The sequence below is a fragment of the Myotis daubentonii genome, chromosome 17 (genome assembly GCF_963259705.1).
Source record: "Myotis daubentonii chromosome 17, mMyoDau2.1, whole genome shotgun sequence".
Taxonomy (NCBI): domain Eukaryota; kingdom Metazoa; phylum Chordata; class Mammalia; order Chiroptera; family Vespertilionidae; genus Myotis; species Myotis daubentonii.
The window spans coordinates 44,074,071-44,090,334 of NC_081856.1; the positions used below are offsets into that span (position 1 = coordinate 44,074,071).

The 16,264-nt window shown below is 49.9% G+C and overlaps 1 protein-coding gene across 3 annotated transcripts in view; it reads right to left on the bottom strand.

Annotated features, from left to right (window-relative positions):
- The window catches only part of MATN2 (matrilin 2), a 108,539-nt gene that overhangs the window by 62,617 nt on the left and 29,658 nt on the right, over window positions 1-16,264 (bottom strand). The gene's annotated exons all lie outside the window — the stretch shown is intronic.

Consider the following 16,264-nt stretch of genomic DNA (forward strand, 5'->3'; position numbering starts at 1 on the left):
GTGCATGTGCACGTCCGGGTGATCGTGAGTATTGGCTACAAACAAATGCTATTTCTTTTCACAAGAAAAAACGAACACTTTCGTTTCCTAGAAAGTCATCAATCCAGTTTTCGGGTGGCCAAACACCTGATTGGGGTCAAAATGATTTCATTGTTTACTGTAGGCCATAGAAGCTTGCCCAGGTCCTGCAGGAAATGAGGAAGAAGCTAGGATAGAGACCAATGTCAATGACAGGGACCACCGTCTGCCTGGGGAGACTTAGCTAATGGGACAGGTGGAAGAGCAGCTGGTATGAAACTGGGTGGTGCTGACACACAGGGACATGAGTGGGCTGGGTTCAAGGTCCTGATACGAGTTGGCCTTGTGGGTGCCAGCTCGTATTTGGGGTGCCAGCTCGGAAGGCACCAATGGAGAGGGTGGATGATAGAATAAGTGACAGAGGGACTGCTAGGAGTCACAGGTAGGAATTAAGTTGGAGGGGTTGCCCGAAGCCAGTGATAAAAGGCCTTTAAATTCAGACTGAGAAATGTGTACGTGATACCACAAGGGGTGGACGTAATATGATTAGCATCATATGATGTAACTTACGTCTTCTGCAGATAAGTCATGTAATAAAAAGCCAATTGATGTGGTAGTGGTTTGCAAGGTGGGTGATCAGACCACTGCTGCACTAATTTGGCTGAGGGTGGGGAGGCTCAATCTCAGTCAGGGCAGTGGTGGAAATGGCTAAGGGACCCGCCAAGAAGCATTTCATCAAAGGACACAGTGAAGCTGGGAAAAGGCAAATGTTAAGTCTCTTCCTTATCACAACCACCACCAGGCTTATTCCTTAAGCACCCAAGATGAAGGCTTTGCGAGGCTTAAGTCCACAGATGGAACGCACTGCATTCTGGGGGAAGGATGCTATTGGGTGACATGAGAGACCTCCTACCCCAGAAGGTGGAAGTGGGCATTCCTGCTGGAATTTCTCAGATGTTCGGAGCGACTGCCTCCAGCCAGGGGGAGTCCCTCCTCCCTTCCCCAGTCTTTGCCGCTAACTCCACATTTGATAGGGATTAGAAAAGGAATCTCAAATGCTTGCCCTAATTCCCAAACACCACAGCTGCAAGAAGGAGAGAGAAAGCCAGAAATGAAACAGTGAACCCAGTCATTAGAATGAGAACTAAGAAAGGCCCATGAGGTCATCCCGTCCAGGCCGGCTTGCCAGGCCGGGACTCGCCTGAGCGCCTGCACCCACACCTCATCCACTGCAGCCTCACACATCTAACAATTCGAGGGGAGGAAAGACTCCCAAACCCAGCATCCTGGCAGGAAACCCACCTTCTGCCACACCCACGTGTAGGATTGGGGGCTGTGTGAATGGAAGGCCCCGCGGGCCCCGGACACTGTCTTTGAGGACTCCGGGAGAAGATCCATGTAAAACCTGGCATTTGTAGGATGTTTTAAAATCCTTTTTCCAGAGGCCTATTATCATTATGATCTCATTCGATCTGCAGAGCAAGCTCTCGAGAAAAGAGCCAGGGGTATCACATCCATTGGGCAGATGAGAGAATGGAGGTGCTGAGAGTTTGGAAACCTCTTATAATTAAGAAAAAGGAAAAAACTACAGGGAGACAACATGGATACCCACCTGACTGGGTGGTTGTGAGAATTTAAGAAAACAATCCAGCCCAGCCCTGAGCCCCGGGGGCGGCGCCCACCCCGAGAGACACCTGGAAGGGGTGCCTTTTTCTAAGGTTCACGAAGGCGCCATAGTCTAGCGCATGGCTCTGGGTTGGAGCAGTGGATGCAGACCCACGGGTCCCAAGAAAGAAGGCAGGGTCCAGGAGCAGGGCTGAGCCCTTTCTAGGAGCCTTACCTGCAACCCCCCCCACCCCATATCTCCCACCTTTGATTGATGTGTGAAGTTACTTCAGGGAGAATGTGGCCCAATGCTCTCCACCTGCTGAGAACTGGGACCAGGCCCAGACCCTGCCACGGGGGAGGAGATGCATGGAAGGCCCCTGGGAAGGGAGGCAGGCAGACAGCGACTGCTCCCCTGAGAATGCACTTCCTCTTTGGAAACAGGAAGTGAGTCCTCCTGGGACTGGGATTCTTACTGCGGGTCTTGGGTCTTGGTCGCGGGGTCAACATCCCCCAAGCATCGCGATCAGTTTACAGGGGAGCCTGGAAACCCTGCAGGGAACGGTGTGCTCAATGGATGCGTTCCTGTCAAAACAAATGGGTAGTCTTCACAACGCCTGGACATTTGCAAAAATACCACAAAGGTTCAAAATGTTGTTGGAGGTGACAAGGGAGCTGTGACTGAGTTGACAATGAGTCCTGGCAGCCAAAGTGACCCAGTTTCTTTAAGACGTCTCCTTGGGTCCCTGGAGGGCTCACCACCAGTCTCACAGTTTGTCCCTGAAAGGGCCCCGGCGCCTCCCAATTCCCTGGAGAACTTGCTGATAACTAACTTGCTGCACCCTCAGAGCTTCTGATTCTATAGGTTTAGGGTGGAACCTGAAAATGTGCGTTTCTATCAAGTTCCCAGGTGATACCGCTCTCCGGGGACCACACTCTGAGAACCACCAGAAAAGGAGTTCTGGCGAGTCAGTACCGCACTATCTCACTGCGAATTCCCCAAAGCGGGAAACGCACCTCATCCATCCATCCATCCATCCATCCATCCGGGTAACCAAGCAGTCAGATACACAGTCAGCCCGCATCAAAGATTGTGTGCAACCTTGGAACTATTTCCTCCTCTCAGGGTTGCTGACTTGTCACCAATCAGCCTCCCTCGTTCCGGCTACACTCAATCATGACCGTGCAATTGTACAGTAAATACTTGGTGCCATCTGCCTGGGGAGATCCGGGCTTGTCTGGAGAAGGGAGTGATGCGAATCTCTAGGATCAGGGTAAAATAATGTCATCCAGAGGCTGGGAGGGAGCTCTGAAATGCTCAGCACGGGAGCCCTATGATCTATTTTTTTTTTTTTCCGGAAGGGAGAGGGAGAGGGATAGAAACATCAATGAGAGAGAATCATTAATCGGTTGCCTCCTGCACGCTCCCCCCACACACACACTGGGGATTGAACCCACAACCCGGGCATATGCCCTGACCTGGAATCATAGGCTAACACTCAACCACTGAGCCCGGCCAGCCGGGCTGAGTCCTATGATCTTAGTGCAAGTCGAGCCTCCACCACTTTCTGTCCATGTGGTCTTGAGCCTCTCCTTGACCTCTTTAACCCACCATCTGCTCTTCTGTGAATGGGGATAATACCTCACCGGGCTGCTGTAGGACTCGAAAGAGAATATAATAATAATTTATACCTACTGTTTACTGAGCACTTAGTAAGTACGAGGCCTTGTTCTGACAGCTTTCCTTATGTTGGCTTATTTATTTTCCCCACTCGCCTTAGGGCGTAGGGACTGTTACTAGTCCCATTTTGCAGATGAGGACAGTGAGTCCAGAAAAGTTAAATAACTAGCTCTGGGTCTCATACTTAGGGAGTAGAGCGGCCAGGATCTGAATCCCATCTATCTTGTCTGGCTCTGTAGCCCATGCTTTTTACCACCAAGCAAAGCTCAGAAATGATTATGTCATTTAGACCCGCAGGTGCACTGGAACTGCACGGCCCTCAGCATGCTGCAGGAGCACTGGGACCGCACGGCCCTCAGCATGCTGCAGGAGCAATGGGACCGCACGGCCCTCAGCGTGCTGCAGGTGCACTGGGACTGCACGGCCCTCAGCATGCTGCAGGTGCACTGGGACCGCACGGCCCTCAGCATGCTGCAGGAGCAATGGGACCGCACGGCCCTCAGCGTGCTGCAGGTGCACTGGGACTGCACGGCCCTCAGCATGCTGCAGGTGCACTGGGACCGCACGGCCCTCAGCGTGCTGCAGGTGCACTGGGACCGCACGGCCCTCAGCGTGCTGCAGGTGCACTGGGACCGCATGGCCCTCAGCGTGCTGCAGGTGCACTGGGACCACACGGCCCTCAGTGTGCTCGAGGTGGACTAAGACTGTACCTGCTCTCTGGGGCCAGTTCTTTCCTTCCCTGGATTCACAGGGACTGAAAACTATGGCCCAAACTTGTGTGCCTCCTGCCAAGTGCTTCTCCTCTGCTAAATGTCTACTTGTATTTTTTTATTTAATAAAAGCATGAAAATAGATGCTCGCCTCCCGAGATCAGGCTGCAAGCTGTTCCCATTCTCATCCCCTTGGCAAGTGCTTATTGAGAGGTCAGAGGAGCAAGGCCATGGAGCCTGTACAGGGCTGGGACAGGAGAGACGGAGCTGAGGCCATGGGTCTTTGAGGGACTGTGGGGAACAGGAGGGATGTGGCCCAGACAATAGGCAAATGCCCAGGGTGGAGTGGGGGAGGGAGACGGATTTCAGAAAATGTGATATTTCATATTCATTCCCAGCAAAGTCCCCACAAGCAGATGGTTTGTGGGCACTTAAAAAAAAACTGTAGAAGATGGAATGATACAAGTGGGAAAAAGTAACCATTTCTAGAACAGTATAAGGGTATATTATATGGACTAGGCAACTAGAGTATGATTTCTGGGCAGCATTAAAGGATGACTTGAGGGTGGTGATCATGGAATTGACATGAGATCAATAACATGGTGTGTGTTTTGCTACAGCTACAGGTACAGGAGGATAACAGGCAAAAGTTGATTTAACCAGAGCTGTCAGTTAGCCAAGCGAGAGTGATGAATCAGGCAAAAGCAATCGACAGGAAGACTACAATGATTTCCTGTGGAATTTCACTGGGGGAGCAGGGAGTAGAAGAAATGAGAGGATGAAGGACAGAGAAGCAGCAGCAGGATCAATGGACTGGGAGTCCAGGTAAGGTCACAGTTATTGACGTTGGAATACTGGAAGGTATTACAAGGGGTGAGCTGGGAAGATAGGAGGTTTGAACTGAGATTATGGCGGGACCGCAATCATTATAATCACAGGGTCAAGAGTATGATAAGAGGGGCAATAGCGGAGAGATAGTGGAGGATAAGAATATTGGAGGAAAGAAAGTCAAAGCTATTGAGGGATCATTCATATGGATATTGAAATCACCAAGAATTATGGCAAAAGTAACGTTGGAGAAGGTGGCAGTGAGCCAGAGGCTAAAACTGTTGTAGGAATAATCATGGTTGTTGCTTTTTAAATTCCCGAAGAAGGAACAGAAACACTAAGAAGCAGATGAGAATGTCATAAAGGGACAGAGAAAAAACTAGCTCATCGAAAGTTTCAAAGGGACACTGGGGAGAAAAATGAAGGCTGCTTTATAATGAGAGAGAGGGAGAGGGACAAAGGGAGAGAGAGCCTGGCTGGCGTGGCTCAGTGGTTGAGCATGGATCTATGAACCAGGAGGTCACAGTTCAATTCCCGGTCAGGGCACATGCCGGGGTTACAGGCTTGATCCCCAGTGAGGGGCGTGCAGGAGGGAGCCGATCAATGATTCTCTCTCATCGTTGATGTTTCTCTCCTTCCCTTTCCTCTCTGAAGTCAATAAAAATATATTTTTTAAAAAGGAAAGAGGGAGAGAGAGATCATTATTATTATTATGAGCCAGTAGGAGTGTAAGAAGGGGAAAAACATATATAATTTATGTTTTCATTCCTAGATGGGATGGGTCAGGTGAGTCGGAAATTCTATGTTTGGATGTCAGCCATGCAAATGATTGATTCTAGGGGAAGAAATGAAGATTCCACATTCACCAGTTAGGTAAAGCCAGACATTCAACAAATATTTAGTGAGTGCCTACTGTGTGTCAGGCTCTGGGAATACAATGAAGGAAAGACTCCCAATTGTGAAAGGCAGGCATACAGACAAATAATAGCAGGATACAGGGAAATAGGTAGACTATAAAGATGGAGTGCTAGGGAGGGGGTGGGAGGATGCTGACTTCCGCTCTGCGTGACTGCCTGGCCGAGGGCAGGCTTAGCAATGCCCTTTACTCTTCATCTGTGTCAGACATCACTCTCCCGCTCGGCCAGCACTCAGCCTCAGGATCCTACAATCTACTGCAGTTGGCACAGGAAATTGACTCATTTTACCAACCTGGTTTTAGTGCCCGGTGCTCTACAACAAAGACTGAGGTACTCAATTTTATCTATTTCCGAGAAACCGAAAAAAAGGTAAATTAGCTCATTATACATTCAGCCCTTGAAAACACAGGTTTGAACTGCACAGGCCCACTTATACACGGATTTTCTTCAATAAATACCGTAAACGTATTTGCTCTTCTTCATGATTTTCTTAATAACATTTTCTTTTCTCTAGCTTCCTTTATTCTCAGTATTTGTACAGTATATAATACACATAACATACAAAGGACGTGTTTATTGACTGTGTTATCGGTAAGGCTTTGGGTCAACACGGGGCTGTCAGCAGTTAAGTTTTGGGGGAGTCCAAAGTTATTCATGATTTCAACTGCAGGGGGTTGGCGCCTCTAACCTCTGCAATGCTCATGGGTCAACTATACTCACGAGACACTGATTATTAGCGCCAACATTATTTTTCAATGAGAAATAAGAAGGGTGGGCAGACAAGACTGGCCACATCAACAGTGCGCACATAACCTTCCAGATAAAGCCCCATTCACGACAGAGGGCTGTTAGGCGGGCCAGAGGTCAGAGCAAAGAAAAGAGAAAGATCATAAGAATTAGTCGCCTCAAACTGTAACAGTGGTGCTTACCTACTATTATAAGAATATATAAATCGCTCAGGGAAATTGCACTCCGTGAGCATCTGGTTTGTGTGAATTGGACTTTGTGGGCTGGTCAGAGAAAGAGAGAGACCCAGAGACGGAGAGGAAAGACAACCACGTAGCACAGCACTGCAGTACCATCTGCCTTAGTGCGGGGTGAGCGTGTGCCCACAGGCGCCTGAGATGTGGCCCTGTGCCACCTCCTGTGGTTCCTTCCCCACGTACCTCCAGACTGTGACTACTAGCTCTCATGGAACATGAGTGATTTCAAGGATATTTCAGAGGCAATTCGGACTATCTTTCTTTTTGCCCCCAGTGTGACTTAACCGACAAGTCCCAGTATTTATGGCACTTGACTGGGGCCCATGGTCCTTGGCCAGGGCTGGAAAGGCCACAGCCAATGTTTCCCTCTCCAGTGTCTTCATTAGTCAGCCACCAGCTGCTGCATAACCTCGTGCCAGACGTGTCACAGTGCTTGATGAGCTATGGCTTTCTTTGAATCAGTCCTGCCCTACTCACATCTTCCCAAAGGACCCCCGGGGAATGGCCTGAAAACGCCACCGCATTGTATTAGGGAGACACCCTAGACTTCTTAATGGGATCTAAGACATGGCTTAGATTCGTTAGCAAATCAATCCCTGCTTGGTAACATTTTCCAGACATTTGTCCAAATTTGGGAACACTTGTTCTCTCTACACGAATACATACGATGCTGGGAGAAATTTCGAAGAAGCTGAATAACAGAGTCAGGACCAGAAAGGATTCTGAGAGCCAAAATAATAAGTCAAAACTAACAAGAAGAAAACTAATTGGTATAAATGTCAAGTCCTGCATGTAAGGCTCAAAAACCCGACTGTATAACCCTCAGGAAAGGAGACAACTGGATCGACAGCCAGTTGCATAAAATCTCAAACCCGGATGGCAAATCCCAAGCCTTGCATGTGGCCCCCAGCCTCAGGACCTGTGAGACCTCCCCCTCCCCCCCCCTCGGCCAAACTCAAAAGCAAAGTTCAGCCACAGGACTCCTCTCAACACAGCACCCCAAGTCCCCATTCCCTGGTGCCTGGAGGAGGCTTGGGGAATGAAACCTATTTGTCAATCAGACCCTTTCCAATCACCCCCATGTGATCCCTCCCGACCTCCATGGCCAGTCATCTCATCGGTGGCTTCCCTGGCCTGGGAGAGTGGAGAGACTCAACAAATGGCCCAGAGCCTTCTTATCTTTGCTGCAAAACTTTCCTATAAATGAATAATTTGGTAAGTCTCACTGATCAGTCACAACAGCTGCATTTGGCAGCTGTAAATTCTGGGTATTATCGAGCCTCAGGATGCTGTTTCATCAGAGCAATTTCTTCAAAAGTCACGACCCTAAGGACTGCTGTCAGAAGGGTCACTGACATTCCTCGAGGAATGAGGTCTTTGGCCCACTACTCCCTGCCCTCTACCCGACACCCCAGTGATATCAAGAGGTTTGTAGTTCCCTACACCCATCCCCTCTGATGCCGCCTCGGTTTAAGACTCAGCTCTGTGGTCCCCTATTTTTGAAAACCTTTCCTTGTTGGGCCCCCTCCAATGGCCTAAATGGCCTTCCCATGAGCCCCCTGGGACCTCCCACCAGCGCCTCACATGGAGCTACCCAGCCCCATGTGGTGTCTTCTATGGATTCCTTGTCCCCAGCATAGTGTCAGGCACATAGATGCTCCGTCAGGGTCCTTGCTTCTTCCCTTCGATGTGCACATGCGGGTGGGGAGGGCGGGAAAGGCAGAGGTTGCAGATACCTGCCCATGAGCTGGAGGGGGCTGGGAGGGTTGGCCAGTGGAGGCACATAAAGAAGAGCCCAAACGGGGATCCTGAGGCCTTGATGACATCAGAAATGCCTGGGGTGTTTATTTAAAATGCCGAGTCCTAGGCCGTACCCTAGACCCAGTGAGTCGGAATCTTCAGGTGGGGGCCCAGGAGTCAGCACTGATAATTGCTCCAGGTGATTCTTGGGCACACAGACCTGAGAACTCTATCCGAAGGGGCGTGCCAGCCTGGGAGACCACCTGTCATGGAGCCACGAGTCCCGAGGAGAAGATGGTGCCAGGGGACCCCTTCCTGTGCCCCGGCACCCACCCACCACCAGGAGCGACTGGAAATGTGGCTTCTCTCTCGTGTTCTCATCCACATTCTGTTTCAATGTGTGTGCCAGGTACGGCCTGGCTTTCCATTAGGCTCAGAACATCAGCAAGGCGGGCCCCATTAGTACCCGAACTTACAGATGAGGACGCCGAGGCTTAGAGAGGTTACGTATCGAGTCCACGGGCACAGAGCATGTGAGCGGGGGTGGAACGGGCCTCAGTCAGCTGGTCTGCCTCTAGCACCTGCATTTCCAGCTGTTCCCCAGTGGGTGACCTGGAGTGAAAGTCTCCTCTGAACAGGAAAATGTCCCAGCGAAGAGCCTTACCCGTCACCCTCCCAGGTATCGGTTAACAGATCCACCCCCAGATAAATGTGGGCAGGACTAACTGCAGCCTCGAATACGCCCAGGGGTGACAGCCCAACAAGGCACACTCCCTAAGTGTAAACGGCCTCTTCACCCCCTGCCCTGGGCAGTGCCCTGGGGCGTCCCTGTGCCTTCGGCTCCAGAGATGCACCTGCTGCACCCACCTCAGCCCCCACTTCTGCTGCATGAGGTAGTGATGACAGTAAGCACGACTGGTACCTTAACATGCAGCGATGTCATCCCCCAAACACCGTATTTACTGGCCTGTGAACTCCCTCAAATCATAATGCAAACCTCTGAGGTCAGGACTGGTCCTTCTTCACCTCCACCCCACCCATGCCTGGCTCGGGGCTGGCACACGGAAGGCAGTGGAGGCAGAATACAGAGCGGGAGCTGTGGGGACGCTGCCAGAGAGAAGACGCAGTGCCCAGCCTCGGGGTGGGGGTGGGGGGCTTACAGCCCCGGGGGCCAGCAAGCCATGCATACAAATAACTGCAGAATGAGGCAGGGTCAGATGAATTAGTGTTTGATGATCCTAATCATAACCTATCTTAGCCCGGACAGCCTCAGTCACAAAGAACAGTCACTAGAGACTGAACTTCTGAAGGAGGAGGCATGCACCCAGCAACGACATAGAGCAAATGCAGCAGTCCCCTGCCGTCCACAGTGTCACTTACCCGCGGTCAACCACAGACTGAAAATATTAAGTGGGAATTTTCAGCATTAAACAATTTTTCACTTTTAAATTTAATGCCATTCTGAGGAGCATGATGAAATCTCGCTACGTTCCACTGGGAAGCGAACCATCCTTTTTTCCAGGGTATCCCCATTGTATTTGCTCCCTGCCCATCCGTCTCTAATAGCTAAGTCTCAATTACAGAGAGGAGAGAGAGAGATCACATTCACATAACTTTATTACTGTATATTATCATAATTTTTTCTATTTTATTATTGTCAATTTCTTACTGTGCCTAATTTATAAGTTAAACTTCATCATAGGTATATGTGGATAGGGAAAAACATAAGAAGGATTTGGTACTATCCACGGTTTCAGGTGTCCACTGGGGGTCTTGAACATATCGCCCCAGATAAAGGGTGCCTACTGAAATCTCTCTACTTCTTGGAAAACCACTCAGAATAAGAGTAACAACGTACCTGCAGGTGGAGGGGATTTCTGCGGTCTCCCCGCCTCCCCCCTCTCCCCCATACACCTGCTCTGAATGCCAGGCCAGACGCGAGGAAGCGGGAGATGACTGGGGGAAGGAGCGCTGTGGCTGGTGGGTTCCCTGTACTCCCAGAGCTCTTGGCTTTCTCCTCTGGGCTTGTGGGATTTTCACCAGAGACCCACCTGTCCCAATGAGCTGTGGGAAAAGCCCCTGACACCACTCAAGGGGTCACGCACCATGTGCCTTTCTCGGGACACATGAGATATGGTCTCAAAGTCAACCTACATTCTACTAAGTTCTTTCCAACACCTACAAGCAGAACGACAGCTCACGGGCAGCTGCTGGGCTTTCAGCATTGTCAGGTCTGCTCTGTGTGCACTTTACCAGCCGTTTCCAAGAGCATTTGCAGAGCAGAGAGAGAAGGGCATCCGGGGAGGGATGGAGTCTACCTGGCTGTGGAGATACACCTGCGAAGTGTGTGTGTGTGTGTGTGTGTGTGTGTGTGCGCGCTTTATAATGTTTTCATTGATTTTAGAGAGAGGAGGGTAGAGGGAGAGAGCGATAGAAACATCAATGTGAGAGAATCATCAATGGGCTGCCTCCTGCACGCCCCCTACTGGGGGTCAAGCCTGAAACCTGGGAATGTGCCCTGACAGGGAATGGAACCAAAGACCTCCTGGCACCTGGCTGACACCTAACCAACTGAGCCACACCAGCCGGGCCACACTGCAAAGTTTTTAAGCAAAATGCACTTGCCAATGTCATGAGGGGTTTTTTTCTCTGTTTGTTTAAAGAAGGTTCTGTGAATGAGCCTGCATCTTCGGGTAGCAGTGGTGCTCCATAAACCGCAGACATGGGTCAACGGGGCCCCGAGGAATTCTGGCTTGACACGAGCTCAAATTTCAGTTGCCCCTGCTGACTGTCATAAATTCCTTTAGGAACACAGCTCTCCGAGGCCCTCGGGGAGTGTGTGCACCGACGCGCCAGCAAAACGGAAAAGAGAGAAAAAAAATATGCCACATCGCACCAGTCTCCTCTAGTCACTGCTACATGAGCCGAGAGAAAAGAGACATCGCATGAGGCTCAACAACTATGGCTTCCAGAACCCTGGACAATTTTCTTTGCGAGGGAACCAAAGAGAAAGCTGCCCCAGGTTAACCCTGGAAAAGGCAGTTTCCAGGGAATTGAATTTCCCCGCGAGGTAAAGCAGTTTGCTGAAGTTTCACTAAAAAAAAAAAAAGCCTCCTCTCAGAGTATATCTGATAATAGGCTTCCTCCTAATTGCTAAAGAGAAGCATAAAGAAGCCCTGACATAGTTGATGGCTTACAGAAGAGGTTTGGTATTCTCTATCAAAACCCCTCTCGTCATCTTCCTGCCTTTCTCCAATTGAGCAATGACTCATATCTTAGAACTGTAACACACACACACTCACACACACACATTCACACACACACGCGCGCAGCCTGTCCCCCAGGCTAAGATGGTAGAAAGGACTGGGACACATCTAGGTGGTTTCTTCTCTCTGCGAAGTGAAAAACGGGGTTAAGTGGCTTTTTAAAAAGCAAACTGGCATCGGACCCATGGGAGGGTTTGAAACTTCCTAAGTTGGGCACTGCCTGGTCTGCTTTCTGAGAGCTCAGCCAATGGAAGTCAGCAGCCGAGCCCAGACTGGAGAATAGCAATGCAGTGCCCAGCGGGCAGAGAGAGAGAGAGGAGAGCCAGGAGGGAGAGGCCCCGACACGTCGCACCTGGCTCCCTGCAGCCCTGCAGTCTCTCCCTGGAAGGGGAGGGGTGTGGGCACACAGGAGGCTGGGGCAGAAGGTTCCGCAGCCCCCTACCAGCAAAGGCAAGGCTGAGTCAGAAGCCCTTAGAATGCTCCCTAAAGGAGGAGGGGCAAAGCCGGTCTTTGAGACACTCCCGCCATCATTTTGGTTTGGTGGAGCTATGCAAACACTGTAAACCCCCTTTGTGCAAGGTGCTAGTTATAAGGGACAAGAACCACGCTCGGCCTGGAAGGAGCTTACAGCCTGGTAGAGAAGGCAGATTGATAAAAACATGAACGAGAGCACTGGTCCCAAGACGGTGGGTGGGGAGATACCCGGAGAAGCTGATGTACAATATTATATTATTTTAGAGTATCCTGTTATTGCAGGATGAGCAGGTATTGGCCTGGCAGAGTTGGGATGGGCATTTTAGGCAAATGGTCAGCACGAGCAAAGGCCTGGAGGCCAGAGCACAGGGGGTGCACATGTACATGGGCAGCTGCAGGTGCTGTGGTTTGGCTGACTCTTAAAAGGACAGGATGGGGCCCTAACTGGTTGGGCTCAGTGGATAGAGCATCAGCCTGCGGACTCGAGGGTCCCAGGTTCGATTCCAGTCAAGGGCATGTACCTTGGTTGCAGGCACATTCTTAGTGGGGGGTGTGCAGGAGGCAACTGATCGATGTTTCTCTCTCATTGATATTTCTAACTCTCTATCCCTCTCCCTTCCTCTCTGTGAAAAATCAATAATATATATATTTTTTTAAAAAGGGACAGGATGGGGATGACAGGGCATGAAAGGAGGGCTGCATGTGCCTTCTATTAAGAAGTTCAGACTTCAGTTAGGAGTCAGTGGGGAGCCACTGAAGGGTTTTAAATATGCCCATCCTCCTTTAGGGAACATTCTAAGGGCTTCTGACTCAGCCCTGACTTCATTCTCTCCACTCTGGCCTCACCCCCGTTTTCCCTTCCATCCAAGTCCCCAGCCTGGTCTCAGGTGTAAATTAACGTCCACTGTATATACACTAATAAAGAAGACGCCAGAGAATTTTAAGCCAACTCCTTTGTCTTTAGAAGTCAAGTGTCTTTGTTATTTGGCCCTGAAGTGAGTCTGCCTGAAGTGAAGGACTTCCAGCTGGTGGAGCAGATGATGTGGGGTCAGAGATTGGACCCTTCCAACGCATCCCTCTTAGGTGTTCAACTCCTCTACCTCTGTCACTCTTCTGAGATAATTCCAATTTCAAATGAAATAACTATTGATTGAATGTCAGTTGGCACTCAGCGTGAACGCCTATCTCTTTTCTATGAGTCTTCCAGTACTGCAGAAGCTAAAGACAAAAACCATATTTCCCAGATTCCCTTGCAGCTAGGGTTCTGGGTAAGAATTAGGTAACACCAATTAGCTGCACTCACAAAGTAGAAAGGGGGGTGGAGGCTGTTTCTGTAGGCAAGCAAGGTTGTAGAAAGACAGACTTGGGCTCTAGCTGGTTTGGCTCAGTGGATAGAGCATCAGCTGGGGGACTGAAGGGGCAGGCAGGAGGCAGCCAATCAATGATTCTCTCTCATCATTGATATTTCTTTTTTTGAAAATATATTTTATTGATTTTTTACAGAGAGGAAGGGAGAGGGATAGAGAGTTAGAAACATCGATGAGAGAGAAACATCAATCAGCTGCCTCCTGCACACCTCCCACTGGGGATGTGCCTGCAACCAAGGCACATGCCCTTGACCGGAATCGAACCTGGGACCCTTGAGTCCGCAGGCCGACGCTCTATCCACTGAGCCAAACCGGTCAGGGCTCATTATTGATATTTCTATCTCTCCCTCTCCCTTCCTCTCTGAAATCAATAAAAATATATTAAAATCCCCCAACCTTTCCAACAATTATGTAATCACCTAGTTTCGTGTCTGAAGTCTCTCTGCTTTAAATGCCCCACTCATCCACAGTGAGTCCCTGTTGAGAACTCCAAATACATTGGAACAAAAAATACACCTAGGCATGCTCAGTCTGCTTCACAGAGCTCACCGAAAGTCCTCTTCCCCCCAAGCTTTGTGAAAATGGGGCCACCTCTCCTCCCCTCCCCCCAAACCTCTGCATGCCTACCTCCATGCTTCTCTACAGAGATGATCACCTCCACCAACACCCCTCATCTGGATGCTAGCATTAGCCTCCTCCCCGGGCACCTCTCACTCTCCCATTCATTTGGAAACTTGTCCTCTCTCCCCACTTTGATACGACGCTTCCTTTCCTCCATTCTTACTTAACTTGGCTTAGGTTTCCACTCCCTACAGTACACTGAGAGGGTTTAATACACAAAAGGAGAATGGTGGGGCCAGCAATTTGTTCCCTCATCGCACGGTGTTTGCTTGAGCAAGTGCTCAGCCCCAGCTGCTGTAGCTGACTCCGCTAAGCTTCACGCCAAATGTGAGGGTTGCTATGGAAGTCAGAAATAACATTTCAGGAATCCCTCACACCCTTGGTGACTTTGGTTTCTAGGCTGTTCTACAAATAGTCTTCCCTGCAGCTAATCATGAAGATGAAGATCAGTTAATAAGACCGCAAGTTTAATGAGCTGAAATAGAATTACATACAGACCTGACCATTGCAAAGCACTTGGGATATGTATTTCAAAGTTGAAAAGGGGCCTTAAAGGCTGCATTCAATTTCCTTATTCCACAAATGGAAAAGGAAGGTCACGCGGTGCAAAGGTGGGGCAGCCTTCTGTCTCCCAGGACGCCCATGTTCCCCCACAGCACACACATTCTCCACCCTGGGCCGGTCACTCTCTCCAACGTTCGGTTTTCTCTTCTGGATGATTGTAGCTGCCTCATAGGGTTGTCATGAAGTTTAAATGAGTGACTATATGTAGTAATATAATGGTGCCTGGCACAGAGTCAAATAATCTTTTATGTTTGTTGTTGTTGTTATTATTATTACTATTATTATGCCCAGCTGGTATTGTGTTGCGAATTATATGGTAGCAACGTACCATTGCAAAGAAAGCACTGGCCTGGGAGTCCAGAGACCCATGTCCTGGCCCCCACCCTGCCACCAGCTAGGTGACTCTTAGCCACACAACCTTCTCTTTCCTTTTTGCCTATGGCACTTTGATCTTTAGGACTGAGCTGAATGGTGCCTCTCAATTCCTTTCCAGCTCTAGTATGCTCTGTTGCTTCTCACAACCACCTCTTGTGAGGTGGCAAACTGTGGCTCGGAGAGTTTAACTTGCCCAAGGTCACCCGTGCAGAAGTGATGGAGCCAGGAGCTGAACCCAGCAATCTGAGTCTCAAAGTCATACTCTTCCCGATGAACTTTCAGGAAACACAGACGTACACACAACTATACAGGGTACAGCCTGCATGACTTTCTAGTACATCAATGTTCCCTAGTTGTACCTGTAGGGTTCCCTGTGGGCTGTCTCCATAAATCCCCAGCAACTGGTACAAGAAGGCTTCGGGGAACTTGCCACAAGATAAAATAATTATTAGTTCTTCCTTACGCTCCAGAGATGATCACCCCACCAACACCCCTCATCTGGATGCTAGCATTAGCCTCCTCCCGGTGTTTGCTTCTGCCCCTCTGCAGAGGTTCTCCGTGCAGCAGCCAGTGATTCTTCAGACACAGGTGCAGTCACCCCACTCCTTTGCTTAAAGCCCTCCGATGGCTCCCATCTCTCTCAAGAAAAATCCACGGTGGCCCCAAGGGCTCTCATGTTACTTCTCTGAGCCATGGGACATTGGCTGCTTCCACCTGCTGTTCCCTTGGCCTGGAACGTTCTTCCCTGGCGTCAGTGACCTGTCCCTTCGCTGCCTTCAGGGGTGTGTAGAAAACTCGCCTTCACAGGGAGACCTCTGATTTACATTCCCTACTCCCAGCACTCCTATCCCTCTTCCTGCCTTGCTCTCCTCCATAGCACTTGTTTTTTATTGTTTGTTCTCATGTTATAACATATGATCCATGAGGCAGGCATTTTGCCTATTTTGTTCTCTGCAGTGTTCTCAACACTCCTGAGCAGGCACCTCCACAGGCATTTGCTGGGTGGATGGATGGATGGATGGACAGACGGACGGACGGACGGATGGATGGATGGATGGATGAAAGGATGAATGAATAGGCTCTACCTGGGGTCCTGCGACTCAAGAGGACAGCAT